Source organism: Equus caballus, chromosome 29 (genome assembly GCF_041296265.1).
Source record: "Equus caballus isolate H_3958 breed thoroughbred chromosome 29, TB-T2T, whole genome shotgun sequence".
In the NCBI taxonomy this organism is placed as follows: domain Eukaryota; kingdom Metazoa; phylum Chordata; class Mammalia; order Perissodactyla; family Equidae; genus Equus; species Equus caballus.
In genome coordinates, this window is record NC_091712.1 from 38,000,199 (window position 1) to 38,020,629 (window position 20,431).

At 48.7% G+C, this 20,431-nt stretch overlaps 1 protein-coding gene and 1 long non-coding RNA gene across 6 annotated transcripts in view; both read left to right on the forward strand.

The window, feature by feature from the left end:
- Positions 1-2,975: 2,975 nt before the first annotated feature.
- LOC111771235 (uncharacterized) lies at positions 2,976-6,225 on the forward strand. The gene is made up of 3 exons (XR_002804953.2): positions 2,976-3,853; positions 4,244-4,304; positions 5,204-6,225. It is a non-coding gene; the product is annotated as an uncharacterized lncRNA (long non-coding RNA).
- Positions 6,226-12,196: 5,971 nt separating this feature from the next.
- SFMBT2 (Scm like with four mbt domains 2) overlaps positions 12,197-20,431 on the forward strand; it is a 244,773-nt gene continuing 236,538 nt past the window's right edge. The window contains exon 1 of one of the 5 annotated variants that reach the window (XM_001499964.6): positions 12,197-12,406. The gene's annotated coding sequence lies outside the window, so the exon portion shown is untranslated. Of the gene's footprint in view, positions 12,407-12,688; positions 12,872-14,310; positions 14,385-15,629; positions 16,494-20,431 lie in introns of those variants that run through there. The other 4 variants (XM_005606941.4, XM_005606938.4, XM_070255302.1 and 1 more) reach the window with 4 other exon arrangements.

The following is a 20,431-nucleotide window of genomic DNA, read 5'->3' on the forward strand; positions in this document are numbered from 1 at the left end:
CGAATCCTGGGCGCGGACATGGCACTGCTCATCAAACCACGCTGAGGCAGCGTCCCACATGCCACAACTAGAAGGACCCACAACGAAGAATATACAACTATGTACCGGGGGGCTTTGAGGAGAAAAAGGAAAAAAAATAAAATCTTAAAAAAAAAAATAGAGTGGGCCCCGAAGTAGAAACCAGAAGAAATAAAGAAACACGTGGCCAATACTTGAACAAGAGTATTCCAGGCAGAAGAAACAGCCAATGATGCAAAGGCCCTAAGAAAGGATGTGCTCAGCCAGTCCAAGCAACAGCTCACTCAGTGCCCAGCAAAGCGAGGGAAGGGAGTAGAATGGACAAAGCGGGAGGAAGGCGGGAGTGGGAAGCGCATAGGCTATGTGAGGGAATGGTGTGACTTGACTGAATCTCCAGGAGCTCACACCTGGGCCTCTGTGTAGAGAGCCGATGGCCGGGCGTAAGAGGAGAATCAGGAGGACCAGGAGGAGGCCCTGCAGGGGGCTACCTGGAGCCAAGCTGAGCCTGGTGGCTTGGGCCAGAGAGGCAGGAGGGGATCAAATACAGAACATATCTGGAAGGTGAGGCCAATGCTGTCTGCAGCATCTGTTGATGACTGTATGTTTACTGAAATGAAACTAATAGGTGCTAGGTAAAACACCAAAGTGTCAGAAATGATGGGTAAACTGTGGCTGTCGGCGACAGGGCAGTTTATAAATATACTGACTGATTTTTAAAAATCCTTCTGTCTTTGGTGATTAATAATAAAATACTGTGGTATTCTAAAATAATATGAAGAAAGAGCAGAGCAGAAAACAGGAATCAGATGGGCCATGAACCCCACCCACAGGTTCATCCCCTTAAATGGCGTCACCTCCAGAAGAGTCAACGGCAGTTGTTGGCCAAGGGACGGCCAGTCTTGGCAGTGGGAACGCCACCAGGCCCGTATTGTGTATTGTGGAAGCTGGATTATTTCAGCTTCTCCTGAATTCCGCCTGGTTCCCAGTGTTCCTTCGGTGGCAAAGGAGGCCAAAGCATAGAGTCGTGGGAGCCCAGATTAGGTGTGATAGACTGTGTTTACAGCCACAAAAGAACTAGAGGAAAGTGACATTTATAAAGCATGCCTTATAACCACCCCCATCAGTCAGGGTTCCCCAGAGAAACAGAATCAATAGCACGAGTGTGTGTGCGTGCGCGCACGTGCTTTAAGAAATTGGCTCACACGATGGTGGAGGTTTGATAAGTCCACAATCGACAGAGTAAGCTGGCGGGCTGGAGACCCTGGGCGAAGTTGCAGTTCAAGTCCAAAGGCTGTCCTTTGCAGAATTCCGCCTTGCTTAGGGGAGATCAGCCATCTGTTCCGTTAAGGCCGTCAACTGATTAGATGAGGCCCATTCACATTTATGAGGATAATCTACTTTTACTCAAAGTGCCCCTATTTAAATGTTAATCTAATCTAAAAAACAACCATCACAGAAACATCCAGAATGATGCTTGACCAAATATCTGGGCACAATGGCCCAGCCAAAATGATATATAAAATTAACCGCCACACCCACCCCCCCATCCCAATCTCCACACAGTCACACTTTTGTAACACAGAGAAGAAACTTGAGGGGCTCAGATAGAACGATGCTGGCGCCATTTATTTGTCCCCTGCTTGTACCCCCAACTTGGTGGCCTGAGGATATACCTTGTTTATAAATGAGTAAATGAATATGTGTACTTCTCCCACAATAAACTGCAAAGTTCCTTTCTCCTCTGCTCCCAGGCCGTGACTACATGTGACCTTTTTACTATTAAAATTCCTGGCCTGGGGCCCTGAAGTTGAATGTCAGGTGAAAGTTAGAGAATGCCACCATAAAAAACACAGACAAGTAAGTGAAAAGTTCCCCTCTCGCGGCCTCCTGTAGGGAGAACACAAAAATACATTTTATACTTATGGTGCGGAGCAAGGCCCACACCTGGGAACTATTTGCTCTTGTTAAGCCCCTAGTCAAGGTGAATATCTTACTTTTCAAAGGAACACAAGGAGGGTTGCTTTGAGATAAAGTTGCCAGTGCACTAGCAAGGGCTCTGCGAAGAGCCCAGGACTGGGGCTCCAGATAGAATAGCAACAATATTAACAATGTTTCAATTTGCATCACTCTTCGAAGCTGGCTCCGCAGGGCTCCTGCAGCCTTGGCGATGAGACAGATTTTGGGGTCTTTAGTCCCACTTCTAGGGTTCTCTAGCTTGAGAGTCACGTTATCAATAGTTTTCTAATAGTACAGTGCACACCAGAGGGCTTAGCATCCCCACATTGCTATGTCACTAAAATTCAGTTTACAAAAATAGTTTTCTTCTTAAAAGCATCAGCAGCCTGCGGCTGGGCCTTCACCCCAGCGGGATGTCTCCTCCTGTTCCAGAGTAACAAAACACAAAGTAAATAAACCCAGGGAGTGCAAACAACGGTTTGTGGAGCACAGCAGTCACTCAGAAGCTTTGTAAACAACCTTTGCTTTCAAAAAACAAAATCCTTAGTGTCCCTTTTCTTCCGAGAAGCTAAGAAAGGGACAAAACTGTAATGACTTTCATATAATCTTTCCAAAAGTGTGTGCATGATCATATCACATTCATTTTACAGAATGGGAACAGGGAGGTACGTCACTCCGTAGTTTATATTCGGGTCCCTGCCAGAGCCCAGACCGAAATCCATAAATTCACTGAGTTCCTGTGTACAAATTACCATGGCAAGTGTCAGCTTCAGGTTCTGATCTTTAAATATATATTTTTTCACTACTAAAAATTTGTCAAAAGCTTCCTTTTAGTTGAAAAGTGGAATGTAGAGAAAAAAAACCTGTTTTTTAAAAACTGGAAAATATTGGCTCATTCAACGTGATTTATGCTACTCAGAGTCAAGAGAGAAAAAGAAAGAGGTATTTCTGTCTCAAAGAATTTTCTGGTTTTGTAGATTTTCTTTCTTTCTTCTTTCTAGTAGCTAAAGGCATACCAACAAAAGACTCCCAAGAAATACCAGCCATCCATTAAATTTTTGTAGCTCTGTTCTCTCCAACAGCCCAAAGCAGTTTGAAACAAGAGTGCAGATATGAAAGCAAATAGCGCCCAGCACAATGCCTGGAATAAAACAGACAATAACTTACAATGACTTCGATTATACCCTGGCCTTACAACACGCCTGTTTCCATGGTTTTCTTTGACTCATGGTTTGGGCTGGAATTGGAAACTTAGTTTATTATTAAACAAAAAAGAAGCATTAAAGGAAATGGATTTTTTTTTTAGCACCCAAGTCAAAGCTTTCACTGGGTTTATTGCCTCTCCCTAAATTCTCTCATTCTTAAGAGCTAAAAAGCTATTGTGTCCGTTTCACAGTTGGTAAAGCTGAGGCTCAGAGAAGTTCATTGACTTATAAAGAATCTATTAAGGAACAGAATTAGGATTTGAATCCAAGTCTCTTCATTCCATTATGCCATTTTCCACTACTTTGGGCTGCAACCTAATTCTCTGACTACTCATCTGGTGCGAATTCAAAACAGTTTGTCTTGGAACATGCTATTGGTGCCATTGTCTGCTTTTCCAATTGGGCATTTAAATTTGTTAGACTTTTAGAGATGGACAGTTTCCCGAAGGCAATACAGCATTGGCATATGTGAAGGCTTTGCTTCCAATGAGTAGATTATAACTTGAAGCCTTTTAACGTCATATGAACCGGCTGCTTGACCCATTCTTGTTTTGGAATACTTTATTTGCAGTTTCAAGAAGATGAACTAACAGACTAACAGAGCAAGAAGAAAGATAAGAGGAGAAGACAGCGAGGAGGAAGACTGAGCAGAGACGGCAGGATCCAAGACCACGGTAACGTGGCAAACAAAATTGGGGATATGATCTGATCCAATGATTCAATGTATAGTTATTAGACATGAATTCAAAAATATTACAAGATTGTACCAAAGGTTTATGAACAATGAGTCCTTTGAGCAGGTGGCGGAAGGCCAGATGGGGGGAGATGGAGCAAATAATATTTCTTAAGTTTTCTGCCAGTCTCTCTATCTCTTTGAAAGAGACACTTAATCCTTACAATAACTCGGGGCAGGGAGAAGGTCTGAGTCCCATTTCTGCATAGAGGAAACTGAGGCACAGAGGGAGGAAGGAGAGAGAGAGAGGGCGAGGGAACCTGAAAGTGGCAGGGCTGAGATTTGAGAACTAGTCCGTCTGGCTTTCAAGTCCACATTCTTTCCTTTCTAGCATGCTGCCCATGGGGCAGATGTGGATTCAGCAGAGCCACGGAGTTTCCAGAAGGCCGCTGGTGAGTTTGGAAACAAATGACCATTAGCTTTCAGTAGCGCCTGATGTAGCCCAATCTTGAGCGTAAACTCTTCTGGCTCTTAAATAGCGTGCGTGTTAGGATATATATGTGCTGTATCACAGAAGAGCTCTGCAATTTACTAGCCAGCTATTGCAAGCAATGAGCTAAGTTCTCTAAGTCATAGATGATATGATGATAGCAACTCCCTTATAGGATTTTATGAGGATGAATGAAGACAAATGCATCAGCCACTTAGTACAGAGCCTAGCAGGGTCTAGCAGGCAGTAAGTGTCAGCTCTTTATTGGTGTGGCTGTTGTCACATTCCAAATATCCTCGTTCCTTTGTATTCTCAAATTTAATCCTATAAATAGGTACAGTCACAATTTCCATGTTCAGTACTCTTGAACTGGTCCCTGGCCCTCCTTTTCCTTTTAGCCTTTGATTCCATTGATAAATGACACAAGTCCCTTCAATTGCCCACTCCATACGTGATTCCTAGAGTCTGGGATCTCTAGACTTATTTATAAGGGGAATGTATTTTGGGGATGAAAAGCCCAGTTCTGGGGCCAGAGTGCCTGGGTTCAAATTCTGGCTCCAACATATGCTAACTGCGCATCCATGACCAGTTGCTTCATCTACGAAGTGGGGAAGATAACACTGCCCACCCCGTGGGCTTGCTGTGGGGTTAAATGAGTTAATATATGTTAACCACGTGGGAGAGCGCTAGGCGCAGAGTTTCTGTGCTCTGTAAATGTTAGCTGTTGCCATTAGTTCTCCAGCCAAACGAAGTTTGCCTTTGCCAAATGCACTATATTGTTTTCAGATTCGTTTGTAACTGACCCTGTTTTCCAGATTTTTTCCTTCATGTTATCCCTAAGCAGTTGATTTCTGGTTTCAGCGTAACTGCCAACCAAGCAAGGAATGAAAGGTGGGAAGAGCACCACAACTTCGAGATCCTTCCTCCGAGTGAACTACTCTATTCCCATTGGTTTAAAGACTCTGAGCGAGGCAGTCCCACTGTTGTGAGGACAAGGCTTAAAAACCGCCCTGTACCGAGCAGGTTTTATGGAAGTGGGTCAGAGTGATGAATGACGACGGGTGCGTCCATCTCCAGATGCGGCACTTACTGCAAGTCCGTTAAAGAGTCCGCTGCAAGGCCACAGGCCCTAGAACAGATGCACAATTCCTGCTCCCAGAGGCCCCGTGTGCAGGGAGAAAGAGGAAGAGGGAGAGGGGTCCCTTCTGGCTCCCCCCATGGCCAGGTGAGCTCACCCCAACTCTAGCGAATAGAGACACTGGTTTCATTCAGTGTAGGTATGGACTTGTGAAGGGTCAGAGGAGGCCAAAGATGGACCGGGCTATCTCTGGAGGGAGTGAGGAGTGTGTCCAAACACAGACTGGATGACCACTGGGTAGAGATAACGGAGGGAGGAGTCGCACATCAGAGAGATGTTAGACCAGATGACCTTTACAGTTCCCTTCAAATTGAGAATCTACTTAAACTCAGGGAAACTGGGTTTGATCCCTGGGGGAACACATGGACTTGTAAGCATTTGAACTTATCGTTTTGTTGTGGTTTCTCATCTGGGAGTACTAGTATTCCTTGCTTAATTTAGACGTGACAAGTCAACAGTGTTAAATATGGTCAAACTTTACATAATTTATTCTTCCCTTGAAGTGGAGCCAAGACAACCTCAGGGCCTTTGCACTTACTGTTCTCCACTCCTTTCATTCAGATTGTGCTCAAATGTGGCCTTATCAAAGAGGTCATCCCTGATCTCCTCCCCTATAAAATGTCACCCCCCCTTGACCTTCTTGTTGTCACTTTCTACACTTTCCCCTCCCTCCACATGACACATTATATATTCATTTGTTCATTTTTGGGCTCTCCTTGATGAAAAATAAACACCATGGAACAAAGCTTTGTCTGTTTGGTTCAACGTATTTCAGATCCTACAACAGCACCTGGCACATAGGAAGCACTCAATAAATGTTTGTTGAATGAATAACTGTAAGCAGAGGTTTGTTTTTATTTATCATGAGTTAATTTTCTTCTATGCATAATTTTTAAAACATTTACCTCCTCAAGAAATTGGTTTGGGAAACTAAAAAATCCTTGAGTCCCTCCTCCACGTAGTATGAAATTAAAATTAAAACCTCCAAGAATTCAGCAAGTGTATCTATTGCAGAGGCATTTACAAGTGTAAAAATCAATCTTTAAAGGGATAAGAAAAAAATCATAGCACTCTATTAAAAAGGTAGTTGTAATGACTCATTTTAAAAAGTAGGAAAGATTTTACTTTTCAAAGAAACACATCCTCCATATGTTACTCAAAGTATGAATGATTTGGTATGAATACATTTCCGTTTATTTAAAACCAGAGCTTACAAATCATTATCTGAAATCTAGTAAAGACCTAATTCTTTCCTTACCCTGATGTCTGTATTCCCAACACCCTTTCCATGAAAAAACAACTATATAAAAAATCTGACAGCAAGTCAGTATTTGTTTCCAGTAGAGGGCGCTGCAAATCAAATCTTTACCGGTCAATTGACTCACTTCTTTGATCATGACGATGATCTTTTATTCTGGAATAAGATCATCTGAAGCCACTCACACAGTGAAAACAAGGAGGTTGGGGATCTTGAAGCCACAAGCAGGCTGGATTGTACAGAGCCCCAACACTGCTATTTCTTTTCTGTATGTCACAGTTGGGTATTTGCTAAGGCAGTGGGTGTGCATAAGGAAAACTGTCCACTTGCTGAGCCATGAAACCCCCTTTTTGATGTGGGATGGGGCTCCCGGTTTTAATTTGTTTAGTCTATTTTATGTTACAAGTCCAATGGGGCCCTTTATGCATTTGCACAGTGCCCAATTCAATCTCCTTCAGGCCAGTTAATGCACAGAGGCAAGACTGTTCCAGCAGCATAAACCACATCCCTGACTGATGCTGTTTTTTGGGACGTGTGTGTGTGTGTGTGTGTGTGTGTGTATGCTTGTGTGCACGCGTTTTGGTCAATAAATACCCTTAATCACAGAGAATGTAAATGATTCCAGATACCTCCAGCTCCACAACAAAAAATGCGACACTTGCATATGTTCCAGTGACAGTAGACCAGCACCCAGCTTTGCATGTAAAGGAATACATGTTTAAAACATACTTTAAAAGCATTTAAAAGAGACATTGCACATAATATAGACTAGAATATATGAAATGTTCTCACGCATGTAAAAACGCCTAGCACAGCGTCTGGCACAAGATAGGGACTAACTAAATCTTCCTTCCTCTGTCTTTCGGAGTAAGTGAGCGAATAAAAGGCCAGAACTGGAGAGCCAGGCCCCACTCTGCAACTGGGCCTGAGACCTCTGTCATTTCGCCCCTGCAGCTCCAGCTCCCTCACCTCTCCAAAGGGCAAGGTGAGAATAAGCGAGATCTAGAATATTCTGCATGATATAAAATAAAATTTACAAGAGAAGTCTGTGATGCTGGGCACTCACTCTACCAGCGGCCTCAGAAGCCAGAAGCCGGGCGTGACTTTTGTTGGGGTGCTTGTCTTCCTGGGGAGAAAAAGCCATCAGTCAAAACGGCACTTTCACAAGGAAACCAGCATGCTCTTTAAATATGTGTCAGAGGAGAGTTCCGACATCATGCGTTTTTTCATACGCCTGTGCACTGTTCGTTCTTTCTCCTGTTGGTCAGGAAGCCTGAAACTCCGTCAGATTGTACAAGAAGCAACAGTGGGTTTCTGAAATTTCCAGAAATGTGTGAGAAAGTGCTCTGATAGTCGTGTCTTTGTGGCCACTGCTCCTTCCTACATTCATTTGGTACTTTTTAGCCATTTACCCAGCGATCTCGATTACCCCAGGCTTTTCTCAGAATGACTCTCATAGGTACTCTCACCTCAGCCCCACACTTCCCTGGGCAACTGAAAGCCCAGATAGTAAAGGCAGAAACACAACAGTGATCTAAATGAGGCAGATGAGGACTTGAACAGCCCCTTGACTGCAGGGCAGAACGGCAAAGAAGGCCCCTCAGCCTTTCCCCTACAGATCTGTTCACTTCATTATTTTTTCCTCTTTGTGACCCCAGAATTTACACCTTGTCTATTTCAAATTGGTTGAGATGGTGTTAGAATGTTCTAGAAAGCAATTGGTGGCTTTGGGCTCGGATAGATTGGTAAGCATTCTTTAGAGTTTGAAAGGATCTTACAGAACATCTCGTCCAATCCCTTCATTTTGCCCATGAGAAAAGAATGGCTCAGAGAGGTCACTTGACTTATGCAGGTCACACAGGAAATGAGTGATGAAGCAATGATGAGGTCACAAGCTAAGGGCTTGAAGTGGAGGCAAGAGAAAGGGTGAAAAAATAAGAGAGGGTCTTTAGTTTTCTCTCTTAGTGACCTTAAGAGCGTAATGGAAGAACATTATCTTACGTAGTCTAAGAGATAACATGTGTAAGCTTCAAGCCTCCAGTAAAGAGAAGATTGCACAAATTCTTCAAATATTCACTTCTTTTAGGACTTTTCCACCTCCTGCGTTTGGGTTAAGTCAGTATGTCTAATATCCCATTAGCGATCCCCTATATGAAGAAAGCACACAGGTTCATCTTCTTTAGAGCATTTCCTTTTCTTAGTGGGAAATGATAACATAAACATGGAACAGTTATGAACAAACTGACAGCCATTTTTCTAGGTGGGATGATTATTGCACCAAGATTTAAGTAATCGTATGTCCCTAACATAAATAAAATAAGTAATATGCATACAATTTTCAACTCTTCTGCAATAATTTCTGTGAAATACCCCTTAGGAACACAGACTAGGAGAAACTTTTCAACTGCCATTTTGGGTTGCTAATTTGTGTTCTAGTTTATATCATCAAATCATGGAAATAGCATCTAAATATTTTCCAACTAACAAATATAATTTTAATATTTTACATAATGGAGCCTCATCCATATGAAAGAATTACAAAGTTATTTTGAAGGTAGAACTTAGGTGTGTAGGTGGATTTTTAAAGGGATGGCATTCATGGTTTAAGCATAGTTTGGGAATGAAATAAGTGGCAGTGGGTTGGTGTGGTCAAAGGCTTATTTTTTTGCCAAGATTTTCCGTAAATGTTAATAATACACAGAGAAATCCTATGGGGTTAATCATGAGATTTACATGGTTAAATTTCTCTTGAGTTGGAATGTATGAAGGCTTCTTTACTTTGAAACCTTCACAGTTTTTACCAGGGCTTTATTCTGGGCTAACTATGCTGGATTTTTATTTCCTTCATCTTTAATAGATTTAAGGTGGGTTCTACATCTGGACACCCATCTCCCTAAAGTGTCTGGTTCTCAAATAAAAATGAAAGGTGGAAGGTACTGAAGTGGGATGGAGGGGCCGCTTAATTCCCTCAGGGAGTCTTGTAACCAATTTTCATTTGCCTCATCATCGGTGTCCTTGGATTAAAGGAGAATGGAGAGAGGATGCAAAAAAAGAAAGGGAAGGAATATTCACGAAGTCACGTGGAAAAAGCAATACAAAAGGAGAAGGTTACCGAACTTGGAGAAATGTCACCATAGACAACGTTGAGATGCTTTGTGACAAAAATGTGATAACCATTGTGTCCTGCGGCTTCACCTTATTTCTTAATCGCGGTAAGTACGAAGAACCTAACTCGTCCACATTGTTTTCTAGACACATGGGCAAAGTTACAGGAATCAGAGTATCAGAAACCTCAGAGACTCAACTACAGCTGAGAAACAGTAAAACAACGTACACACAGGTTATGGGGTTAGAGATTAGGTGTTCTTTTGCATTTGCTTTTTGTTTCGAGGAAATAACGTTCCGTGCATAATAATGACTTAAAACTGGTAAACAAGTCTGGGGACCGCGCAATGGCTGGCTGCAGCTCACGTCGCCACAGCTCGACGAGAGAAAACACGCGTTCTCCCTCTAACCAGGAGCCTCCCGGAAGGCCTGCACCAGGGGGCCCGAGAGCGAGCCTCTGCCCCGTCCCGGGGTCTGAGCTGGGCCGCGGGGTCTGGGACTCACGTGGGAGGGGAGCAGCCGCAGGCCCCTCGCGGGGCCACGTCCACCGCGGGGGGCGCAGCGCCGGCCTGGAGCAGGGCTGGCTGGAGAAGGGGATCCGAAAAGGGGATCCGCACTCAAGGCTCTTCTGCTGGCGCGCGCTCCGCGCTTAGGCGGTGCCCGAGCTGGTGACCCCGTCGTGCGGAAGGGCGCACGGGTTGGGTCTCTGGTGCTGGAAGTCCACTTGGGATGGGACTGTCTCCCTCTGGGACTTGGGATGGGACTGTCCCTCCCTACCGGGCAGATCGTGTTGAAGGATCGAGAAGAGGTGACTCGGGTGTGTGAGACCCAGGGGTAGAGCCAACGAGAGTGCCTGGGGTCTCCATTCTTGATTCCTCGGATCCCCACTGCGTCCATCCGACTCCATGTGGAGCCGTCTCGGGAAACAGAGGGAGGCAGGTCTGGGGTGCGGGTGGGGCGGGGGGGTTAACCTGCGGGGGCCGGGTGCAATTGGCTTGAGGAGTCTCTGCCTTCAGTGACCTTCAGGTGAAAGAGCTCACGGCTCCAGCCTGGTGTCCCCAAGAGGAGCGGACCGGGAAGCTGGAGAGGATGCAGACTCTGGCTGGAGTTGGAACTGTGTCAGTCACTTGATCTTTCTGGATCTCAGGTGGCACCTCAAATGAAGGTGTGGCAGGATAGAGGGAGGCGTTTCACACCTCGCAAAGCGCTCTCCAAGATGTAGGGAAATACGATTTCCCCGACTGGACGTGCGCGGGGTCTCGCGGCTGCCAACGCCCGCCGAGGATCTCCAAGCTCGGCCGCGGTTTCCGCGGAGGGGCGCTCACGACGTCGGGGTTTGGCAAGAGCCGTTTCCGGGCACGTCCCTCCCGCGATTCTTCTAGACCAGCTCTGGCCCCGCCGTCGGGGAGAGAACCCCCCTGGGCAGGACCCCCGCCCATCCCGCGCGCGGTCTGACTCCGCTCCCCTGACTCCATCTCCGGGTCCCCACCCTGTACCCTTCCCATCGGAGCGTCCATTTCTCCTAGGCGACTTCACTTGCTGGAGCTCCTCTGTCATCGAGGACGCGCTGGGGCGGCAGGGCGCGGGAGGATGGGTGGAGCTGCCAACGCGCAGGGGCCTTGGGGACCGTGCGGTCCTCCTGACTCCTTGGGCCTGGGGAGGGGTACGGCGAGACGGGTTCTTGGGAAAGAGATGGACACGGAACTGGGGAATTTTATCCCCTGTATAACAGAGCAAACACCTTGACGTAATGTGCCCATTCTCTTTTTCCCTGGGAAATAAATTCCAGCGTCTCCTCGCTCCTCAGTACAGCGAACCCACCTTCGGAAGTTCTAGGTCTTGCCCATTCGGGCATCGCCAGCTTTTCCGCACTGGGGACATTTCGTTCAGTCTCTGCCCGGCCCTTGCGCCTTGGGCTCGGGGAGCTCCTCTTTATCCTCCCCCCACGCTCTGGGCAGAGTGTCCCCGGACCGGCACACGCCGGCCGGGAATCATGCCCTGCACCGGGCTGCGCTGCCTCGCATTCACTCCAGCAGTCGCCCAGGACCACGTTTTTCTCAGGCAGGAGTCTTTTCCGGCCCTACAATAGCCAGCCCAGGCCAGGAGCCCTCTTTGGGCGCCCAGACCCGGGCATGGCCGCAGGAGACGAGTGGTGACCCTTGTTACCCGCGTCCTGCCCAGGCCCGGCTGACCGCAGCTGCAAGCTCGAGGGAGCAGCCTCCACTTAATTTCCTCCCCCCTGGGGCACGTTTCCCCGGAAAACCTCTCCGAGGCCCCCCTCCCGCCATCCCTAAGGGGCCAGGAACGGTTTGAATCTCCATAGAAAAGGCCCAATATAAGTGCAGGGTGGGGCGCAGTGGGCGGGGCAGGGGTGGCGGAGAGGATTGAATTTCTCTCAGCTCCCAAAGATCCATCGGCGGATAAAGCGCAAGTTTGTGCACTTCGTCGACAGAGGGATTGCAAACCGAGAAAATAAAAGTGTCCAGCGAGGTGCGGAGTTCTCCAGATTTCCCTGCAGATGGGTTTGCGGAAACGCCTGTGATGTGAACTTTCTGCAGATTGTGTATGTAGGGAGCTAAAGGAAAGGAGGAAGGGGAGCGGGGCGGGGAGCGGGCGGTGTGAGTGTGAAATGTGCCTCTGTGTGTGTGTGTATTTGGCGGGGGGTTGTGTGCCAGGCGCGGGGGCGTCCCAGCGGGGGCAGGGGAAGGAATCGAGAACGCCTGGCAGGCTAACTGGCTTAAGACATTCTGCAAGCGCTGGAAAAGGTCGTTGAAGGAGTTCGCTGCACACACACAAAATAATAATCTTAAAAAAGAGTGCCGGGCATGCGCACAGAGAGGATGCCATATTGGAAGGAGGCTGTAGTGGGAGTCGGAGGACCGGAGCGGGCGCGCGAGGGAGGCGGCGGGCGGGGAGCGAGCGAGGCAGAGCGAGTGGGAGCCGGGCGGAGCGAGCGAGGGAGGCCGCTGTCCCCCCCGGCGGCGCCCGGGGCCTTGGTCCACGCCGAGGGGAGGAGGAACTTCACCAGGTAGGACGCCGCGCCGGCCACTGTCCCCGCGCCCAGCCCGCCCCGCGAGCAGACCTCCGGCCCGCAGGTTGAGTGCGCCGGCCAGCTTCTTTTTTCCAGCTCAGAAAAAAAAAGGGAAGCTCGAGCAAGCCGGAGGATGGGGGGCTGGAGGAGGGGGTGGGTAGGGGCTGAGGGAGAGGCGCAAAAGAGAAAGGCAGGAGGAGAAAGCGACAGCACTTGAGCACAGCCTCAAACTCCGCTCTGCGCTCCGGGTTGTCATTTTGGCTTCCGCTGTCCCCTTCCCCCGCGTCTCTCGGCTTGGAAAAGCCCGGCCTTGGGGGAGTCCCTCCGTAGTTGCAAAGTGTCCTTCTTCCCGGGTGCAAGCTGTCCCCTCCGCCGCCCACCTTCCTCATTTGTGCGCTCATTTTAGCGACGCAGCCGCCCTGGCTACCCCGCGCTCCGCGGTCTCCTCGCTGGGGTCTCTTTCTTCTTTTTTTGGTGTGTTTTTGTTGGGGGCGAGGGTGGGGAGGAAGAGAAGATGGTGGGATGAGGACTGGAGACCAACCATCAAGGGGCTTAAAAATCGTGTAGACATTCGGAATCGCCCCCTTGGAAACATATGCCTGTGCAGCTGAAATGAAATTGTCAGTAGTAGTTTTCGGAGCGTGCTCCGGCATGGATGATCTTTGTGTTCTTTTTTTTTTTTTTGCTTTAAAGTAATATCCTGTCACTTGGGGCTTTCCTGTTGTCTACTCTCATATGACCTCCTTTCAAAATTACGAATCCGATCTGGCTTTGGAGTTTATTTTTTAGTGTGTGTGTGTTGCTAAAATCCGCCAGGAAAAAAAAAAAAAACAAAACTAGGAACTGCTAGATATATTTATGGATTTTGACCCGGGGCGGCGGGAGGGGCTGAACCGGCAAAGGGGGCGTCTTGGGGGTAGGAAGTGGTTGATTCGCGGTGGCCGGACACACGTCCAGAGCTCGATCCGTACTTGTGTTTTCTTGGAAGCGCTGCAACTGCGGGGAAGGAGTATTTGAAAACCCTGCCAGTTTCAATATGGCGGGCCAAGGTGGCTTTTAAAAACTGAAAATAAAGGTTTTGAGGTGGGAAAAAACCCAACCGGAGTTGCCATCCCTTAGTTTCGACTCTCTTTGGCTACTCCAGGAGCTGCTTTAGCGAATTAAGCGGGAAAAAAGAGAGAGAATGAGCTGCCCTAGTTTTTTCCCTGGGTAGAGTCTGCGTGTCCAGTCCGTTCCTGGAGGGGAGAGGGTGCCGCCGGCCCGGACTAGGGCATCCCAGCACAACTGGTGTGTGTGCCTGTGGGATCAGTGTGCATACCTGTGTGTGCAGTTGGGGGTGTGTGTGTGTCAGAGAGATCCGCCCCGAACGTGTGCCTGCGTCTTGGATCCAGCCCCTGCCACGATTTGACGTGACAAACTGCTGACACGTGGTGCAAAATACATGAGGGCAGAGGGAAAGATTTATTTCGGCTTTCTGTGAGACGAGCTCTCTGTGCTGGATCCTGTGCGGGTAAAGCCCGGAGTAGGTGGGGCGAGGAGGTGCTTATTAAAAGGACCAACTGTCCACGGAATGGGGTGCCATCGGCTTGCAGACGCCTGTGGGGTTGTGTGTGTGCGGGGGACACGCTGCACTTACCCGCGGGCCCCTGCGACCCTTTGCGCCGCGGTGGGGTGGGAGGTGGGGGGCCCGGGCCGAGGCGTGGGGAGGGTGAAAGTGCAGCGGCAGAAAGGCGAGGGCGCGCGGACCTCGCCCGAAAAGTGTGCAGGGTCGAGGCGCAGAGTTGCTTTGAGAGTTGCGCCCTGGGGAAGGTGGGGGATGGGGAAAGCGTTCTCGGAAGAAAGTGTCCCCTGCTCAGGACGAGCTCTGAGAGGGCTGGATCTGGGAGGGCGTCCTCCGGCCGGGGCGGGAGAGCGGGCGGGGTGTCGCCTTGGGGTTTGAGTGGGAGGCGAGGTGCCAGGGAGAGGCCAGCATCCGGGGCGGGGGAGGGAGGTCTGGGAGTGAAGCTTGGGGGCCAAGTCGGAGCCTGTAAGGGGAGCCCGAGGGAAAGCAAGCAAACCCGAGCTCGCTTAGCTGGGAACGGGGGTCCCCGATAGGGGTCGCCAGTGGCCAGGATGCAGCTGCCGAGCGGAGGTCGCGCGGCGGTGCTAGCGGGAGGCACCCAGGGGACTGGGGCCATGCGGCTGCCGTGCGCGGTCCCCGGGGCCCAGCGAGGGCAGGTCCGGAGGACCTTTTCTGGGCCGGTGAACCTGATGGCGCACCTGCAAAGTGTGCCGACACGTTTTTAAATCACAGCACTAAAAAGCTAGTATTGGCCAGCTCTGTAGTTACCGCAGTAAGGCGGTCTCTGGGCATTTGCAGGGGCCCAGAGGAGGAATCGACAGTGTCAGCTCGCCCTCCCCACTTAGACGGACGCGGCGCTGCCGTGTCCCTCGCGGTGTCCCGTGGATGGGGGCCGGAGCGAAGCGTCACTAGGATTGGAGACCCCGTGGCAGATGTTCCCTTCTACCTAGGCGGCGAGGCTGAGCACTGTGCGACACTCCGGCCAAGACGTCTTCGCCCCCCGGGGCCGAGCGCGCGGCGCGGCCCCGGCGCTTCCAGCCCGCGCTTCCCGCGCGTCCTCCCGGGGACAGCTCTCCCGTGGGCTTCGCTGAAGTGGAACCCAGCCTAAAATGGCTCTATGCTTGTAAACTGCAGTTTCAGCCGGGAACCCCTCCCCTCGTCCTCCTGACGTCGTCGCTGACAAGCGCACAATTCACTCCAACGCCCCAAACCCGCGATTTTGCACCGAGCTGTGCCGTGGAAGCGAATATACAACCGATTACAAAGAACATTCCACACGATTCTCGCAGGGCCCAAGTTTCCCATTCTTGTGGGGAGGAGCGGGAGGAGGGAGGAACCGAGACGCAGCAGGAGCCCCGCCGACCACCGCCCCACCACCAGAGCCGGGGAAGGGGGAATTGGGGCGCCCGAGCGGCCCGGGGCTGGGGACCCTGACGTGTAAAAACCCGGGGGAGGTGCCCCGGGGACGCGCAGGGTGGCGAGCGGAGCGATCGCCACTCTCCCGCGGGGGCTTGTCCTTGACGGCATTTGTGATGTGGAGAGTCTGAAGACGACGCCGGGAAGCCTGGGAGCCCGTTCTCAAACTTCTGGAGACCTGCTTGCAGTTTCGCTTTCGGAATTTTCGGGATCTTGGGGTTTCTGGAGTTGGTGGGATTCCGGGAAGGGCTGGGCGCCAGGGGCTGGCCGGGCGGAGGCTCGTTTCCCTTTTGGTGCGGCAGCCAGACTTCTTACCCGCTCCCGCCCCGCCCCGGGCGTCCCCTCTTTGCATCCCCGGACCCCGCGGCGCGGTGGAGGGTCTGGGGTGCCCGGGCCCGCGCGCGGCCCCCGCTCCGGAGAGCGCCGTCCCCGCGCCGCGTCTTGTCGGCTCCAGCAGCGCAGCCGCGGATCCGCGCCCGCTGGTGGGAAACCGCTTTCGACGAGGGCAGACCCTGCCTGAATCCGCATCCATCGCCGCTGCCCTCCACTTTCCCTCACGCCTCCACCCTTGCACCGTGGCCGAGGGACCCGGGGAACCGACTGGCGCGTCTACACCAAGCAAATGGATCCTTGTTTCACCAGGTTGGAGAAAACGCGAAAACAGGCTTACATTCGGCCCCATTTCCTGGGGAGGCGGCGGGTGTGTGTGTGGGGGGGGCGGGGGGGGGAATGCTAATTGAGCCGGTAAAGGAGGGGAGGGGAGAGGCCTTGGTCCGAAGGAATTGCTGGCCAGGCTCTCCTTCGAGATAGGAGATCTGCTACTTTCTCCCTGCGAAACATTGGGTTTGCACTCACTCTGCTTCCTCCCTTCCGTGGAGAAATACCGTCTCAGCTCTTTATCTAAGCTCCTTGCTGGGGCCCAGCCGCCGGCCCCAAAGTAGGGGGGAGGGGACACACCCATGCACATCAGAGATCCTCCAGTCCCTAGCAAGGTTTTTACCGTGCACAGGACCCGTTCCCGGGCTGGTGTAGACCGCTGCCCCGTGGCAGCCTACTCTAGAGAATTCAGTCTGCCACTTAATTGCTACAGAGCGCTTTTGGGATTTGAGAAGGCCATGCAATGAAAATCAAGACGGTGGGGCCTACACTTAAGTCTAAAGGTTTTGTCAGGCTATCAAAATAAAGGAATTTTTTTTTTTTTAATAATTGGAGCAAAAATGATCTACTGTGGGGTTTGAATTACCTCCTGTTCTAGTGTTCTAGATTGGGACAATATTTCTCTCTTGGTGTTACGGAACTGTCCGAGTTCACTGAAGTGCAGTGGACGTAAAGAAGAGCTTTTAGAAGGTTCTTGAAGCAAAATGGAATTGGGGTCTGTCATTCGAGACACGTTTTGTGTTTTTTCTAACTCTTCTTACGTCTCCATCGCCCTGGTAGCAACTGCTTGTTCCCGTTCTACAAATAAGAACAAAAAAAAATTAGGGAAATTGGACTTGTCGCAACAAAGGAGAAAGTCAGCCTGTGCGGTTATGTGGTGATCCAGGATCTGTCAACCCTATTTTGTGCAGCAGGTTCCTGACAGAGGAAGAGAGAGGACAGAATCAGGAGGCCTGCCTTTTGGTTTCAGAGATGTTTGTGTCTAGCTATGTGACCTTGGACCAATTCTGCCATCTTAGCCTTGGTTTTCTTCTCTACAAAATAAGTGCATGAGACTGGAATCTTGCTCAGAGATCTCCGTGCTTCTTTTTTGGGGAAAAATATCTGCGCTTCAACCCATCTATGCAGACATGTGCAAGCAATTTATCTTTCCCACTCCTGTCTGCAAAGTATAGCGAAAACACGGCTGGCCTTGCTTGACAGGGGCATGAGACGATGTCTGTGAAAGCATTTGGTGGGTTGTTGTTCACTGCAGAAGAAAGTGTTATTGTTAAGTGATATAAGCTCCACATGGGGTCGTGTTTTCATTCGTGCTCTGGAAAAGGGGAGGCGTAGAGGAGATTGAGGAATATGTAGCATGACAAATAACCCCAGGAATGGAATGGACTGGGCTAGGTCAGCGAGGCTTTGAGTCAAGCCATGAGGAAATACCTGACTCAAATTAAGTAATTCCTAGGGCTAGAAAGGACCATTCCAGATAGCCCTCTGTACCCCACCATCCCAGACAGAGCGAGTGGTGGACCTTACTTGCTGATATTTATGGTGTGTGTGGATGCCTGCAGCCTCCTCTTCGCCCAGGGAGTGAAGGTATCAGATCTGAGGCTCCGTTTTCCATTCCCACTCCGTACGTTGGGCCCCTGGGCAGGACTGCCTCACTTTGTAAGACTGAAAATTTCCTGGGACAGGTCATCAGAAGAATGATCTTGTTGGCTAAAATAAGTGTTGGCTGTGTTGAAGTCGGTCTAAACAAGACGTTTACAGACAGGACTGTGTGTTTTTAAATAAGGGAAGATAAGCAATTTAGAGCTTGCAGTAGAACAAGGAATGTTATAGGATTCATACAAAGTTAGCCAGTAACCTTCCTGAGGACTGGTTTTGCATGGTCAGGTCAGCAGTGTTCTGATGAAGAGATGCCACCTTCGCACTCCCATCTGGTCAGCCTGATGTGAATTTTGGGACATGCTAATACTTCCCTGTTCATTGATAGTTAGAGTTCCTTGTGTTACAATAGGATGATACTCCCTAATCGGAAAGTTTTACTTTTTTTCCTTGTCACTGAGATGTTTATTCTTGTGAGAAGATAGTTGTCTTTGACACTGATTAGAGAAAGAATCTGATGTGCTTTTCTGTTTCATTCTTTTTGGTTTTCTTTAAAACAACAGTGACACATTTTGGTAGACACGGCGCTTGTGGTTGAAGCATTTGCTGAATTCTGCAGCGCAGGGCCAATCATGTCAGCAGTCGTGACTACGGAAGAAGGGCACGGGGAAGATGGAACAGATTTTCATCCTGTGATTTTTTTCTTTTCCTCTGAAGTTTTATTGGCCCAGCAAAAGATGTAAAAAGTTGTTAAAGTGTACCTTCCCTCATTTCTCCTAAATTTCGCAACTTTTTTTTTTCCATTTCAGTCAAAAGTGAAGTATGAATTGCACTGCTTTAAGTTATAAGCCAAGAGTCTGAAATTCCAAGTGCACGCATGTTCCTCTCAAGTCTTGTTTTAAATAGCATTTAAACAGATGCTTATTTAAAAACTTGACCTTTGGATCCATAGGTCTAGGGACTAATGATGGAAAGATTGTGGAATTAACCTGATTTGGAATTACCTGTTTTTGCTAGCAAGTTAGAGCAAGAGAGAGGGCGAGGATTCCAATTGTAGTCTTCTATTGTCTTGAAACTGTGACTACTGTATATTATTTGCTATGTGTGAGATGCTATCCTTGAACTCTCTTGAATGTTAAGTACATTGCTTATTTAATCTTTATAGGTGAGTGCTGTTGTCTTTTCTTTATTGATAATTTATTGTATTTGGAAAGGCTATACAAGATCATACAAATAGGATTTTTTTAGTATTTGATTTGAAATGCAATAAGGTTAGAGCACTTTCTTTTTGCACTTACTTCAGATGGTCATGGGAGAGCAGAACTGTTACATGAAGCTTAAATCACTGTTTTTAAATGTAGAAGTGAAAATAGTCACCGTTTTTGGGTTGGGATAGAATGTTGTTCATTGTCAGGTGAATTGGCCATTAAAGATTTGCAAAGTGTTGAACTTCTGAAATTTCATCTTGATTAAAAAATAACTGTTTTTCATATACATCAGTTTCCTTTCTCCCCTCTTCTCTGAAAGATGCTACCAGACGAATGTAGGTGAGAATATGTTTTTTTTTAAATTCTCAAGTCTTGGAAGAAGTGGGGAGTAGAAATCAAAAAGACACTATTGAAAGCTGAGGTAGAGAGCTAGAATTTTGCCTTCTAAATAGTGTTGGCCACTGATGAGCACAGTTTTTTAGATTCAACTAAAGATATTGGTCTTTTATTAGATTATTTTCTTCTCCTGTAGGAAACTGCGGTCAAAACCCAAAAGCTGCTCTTTCTGTGAGGCCTAGGTAAACCTGTCTTTCCTGTGCCCGCTGTGGTCCGCTCAGCTGGTCGTAGGCTCCTCCCATGCTGAGGTTGACCTCCGGCCTGAAGCTGGCAAGTCAAAGTTTCTCTACTCTCTATGAGTGGAAAATAATTTCACTTCCTCTAAAGCACGGGAGAAAAAGTCAAGTTTGCAAATTGAAGTAGCTGAATTTTTGTTGAACTTGACTTTTGGCATTATTTTAGCAAGTGTACCAAATATGGGGTAGGTAAACTACAGTCTGCTGGTTCGAGTGAACCAGTCTTTGGAATTCGGAAACCCTAGTTCTGGCTCAGAGCTTTTTGGGTGACCTTGGCTGAGTCGCTGTCCTTTCATCTTCAACCTCCTGTTTTGGATTTTTCCTGCGATGAATGGCAGGAGAGAATTCCTGCTAGGTCCTAATATATTTTGCAGATCTGTTTTAAAAGGTAAAAGACATGTTTACTTATACAGCTTGGTGACAAAACACTTCCTTTTTGTTAGGAAAAAAAAAAAGACCTCTCCAACTCTTTTATTAGGTACAT